Genomic DNA, 2,532 nt, shown 5'->3' on the forward strand with positions numbered 1-2,532 from the left:
AGCATCTCAGGCGCTGCTTTGACTAAGGCTTCCGAATTTGATGGTACTGGTAGAAACTTGTTTATGTTTCTCAAGGATGCTTATGGTACATTGACTGTCACAAATGCTGTTGGTATTATCTCAGATTTAATTGACGCTAAGTGGTTGAAATCTAGCAACGGAAACGTTGAGAATTTCATTGATGCCTTCAATCACTTCAAGAATACTGTTGGCAAATTAGACGGAAACACTGTGTTGTGTGCGTTGTTTTTGAGCTTGGGTCAGAAAGCCGGGTTTAATGCAACTCTTTCCAGGGAAGTCATGACTGCGTATGAGTCTAGAAATGGCAGGACTATTGGAAATGTTGATATTGGGCTTGTCCAAGATTTGACAAGAGAAATCATTGGAGATAAATCGGTTGGTTCCACCAGTGTTGAGGGTTTGGAACCTGTGTTTGCTTTTAAGAAACAGTACAAGTGCTTCAATTGTGGAAAACCCGGTCATTTCAAGAAGGATTGCAAGGCTCCTAGAAAGGAGAGAATGGGTGGTGATCTGAAGAATCCATCACCATCTTGGTATGCATTTATGGGAATGCATGGTAGGGCCTCCAGAGTGTACTTTGACTCTGGTGCCTCGCAACATATTTTGAATGACAGAAAGATGTTTAAAACCATTGGTCCTTTTTCTGGTGAGATCTCGGGTATTGATGGTAGTTCTCTCGAGGTTCAAGGTATCGGGTCTGCGGTGTTTAAGTTACGTGATAACACCAGTATCGAAATCAAGGATGCTTATTATGTTCCAGGGTCAAAGGCCAATTTGATTTCTGTTTCCAAGGCTACTCTGAATGGTGCAAGATTATTATTTGAAGGAAACAAGGTGAAAATGCACCCTGAAAATAAAGTGGTTGCTGTTAAAGATCCAGTTATGAGTGATCTTTATGCTTTGCACACCAGTGTCGATGGTGTGGCATTTAACAGTGTTGATAAGAGCGGGTTGTGGCACCAGAGATTAGGCCATCCCAGTATGAATATTATGAACAAGTTCAATCTGATGTTTCATTTGGTGAAAGGTAAACTTTACAGTGAAGATTCTGTGCAGTTATGTGAAAGCTGCTTGACAAGTAAAGGGGTTACCAGAAGACCAAAGAGCGGGAAGGGTGCTAAACCACAACAGCCTTTACAATTGTTGCATATGGACGTGTGTGGCCCAATCAATTATGGGTCTATTGATTCGAGCAAATATTTTCTCACTATTGTCGACGGGTATTCCAAGTTTGTGGAGGTCAAGTGTTTGAAAAACAAGTCAGAGTGTGTGTTGAGTTGACAATCCAAAGTCATATATTGGGTTTTGTACAGATGGCTCAACGGTTAACACGGGTATCAATGTGTTGAATAGATCCTGGGTTCGAGTCTCGGATAAGACGGTTTATTTACCATGGCTGAGCAATATATAATCTGCATGTGATTATGACTCAGCCTAATAATTAGTCATTGTGCATATGATTAATCATCTAGAATGTTCTAGATGGATGTATGATTACAAATCATATATATTGGTCTTATTATAAATATGGGGCCTCTCCCCATAGTTTGAGTTTATATTTTGTTATTTAAATAGTTAGTTAGTTAAGAAGAATAAGAATAATAACAAGGATAGTTTGATAGTATTTGTTATTGGTAATGACTACTGTAACTAGGGTTACAAAATTTCAACACCCCATAGTCTAAGTTTGTCCTTTATATACTTTAGATAGTTAATAAGTAAAATAAGAATAACAAGGGAATAAATATTATTGTTATCAATGTCTTTTGTAACTTGAGTTACAAAACTACAACAGTACATCCACAGCTACTCAAGCAGACACCAAAAAGTAGGAAAATATGTTGAAACCCTCAAGCTCAGGATGCTTTACTTTCACAAGAAAATTAAAGAATTTGCCACACTTAAGGATCATTTGATAAATATCAAGGGCTTCTATCGTGTTCAATATGAAAAAGGTACAATCATAGTTATGAGGTACATAAAAATGGCATTCAATGATTTATGGGTTCCATCTAATACTCCAGGTTGTGAGTTCTCATTGGGGAAAATAACCCAAAAAATCCCCATAAATAATGGTAAAGTGGAAATTTTTTTTTTCGGTGACAGCTCGATGCCCGAAGTGCAAATGATCCCTTTTCTCTAATACAAGATATTAAATGATACTTGCAGATTTTGAAGATAAATTGCCAATAAAATATGATTACCAGTAAACTATATTCAAATGCAACTTCAGAATTATAGGCGAAAAAGATCTCCCATATTTTCAGAAATGTACTGTGGCCTTTTATGAGATTCGTCATCAGAAGGCCGAAGTATGATGAATTAAGGGAATTAATAACTCTGGCACAGTGGTCCGTTGCCCCTTATGATATTTTCTAGTTATTCTCAAAGATAGTCTGGTGCAGCGAATTACTCAAACGTATATTTGTGTTTGGCCATCCCAATCTAAGCACCTACTCCAAATAACCGAGCTTTAGATCTACTTTGAACCCCAAATGAGTTGTAAAGTAG

The sequence above is a fragment of the Saccharomycopsis crataegensis genome (assembly GCF_037102585.1).
Source record: "Saccharomycopsis crataegensis DNA, jcf7180000000080, whole genome shotgun sequence".
Lineage (NCBI taxonomy): Eukaryota > Fungi > Ascomycota > Saccharomycetes > Ascoideales > Saccharomycopsidaceae > Saccharomycopsis > Saccharomycopsis crataegensis.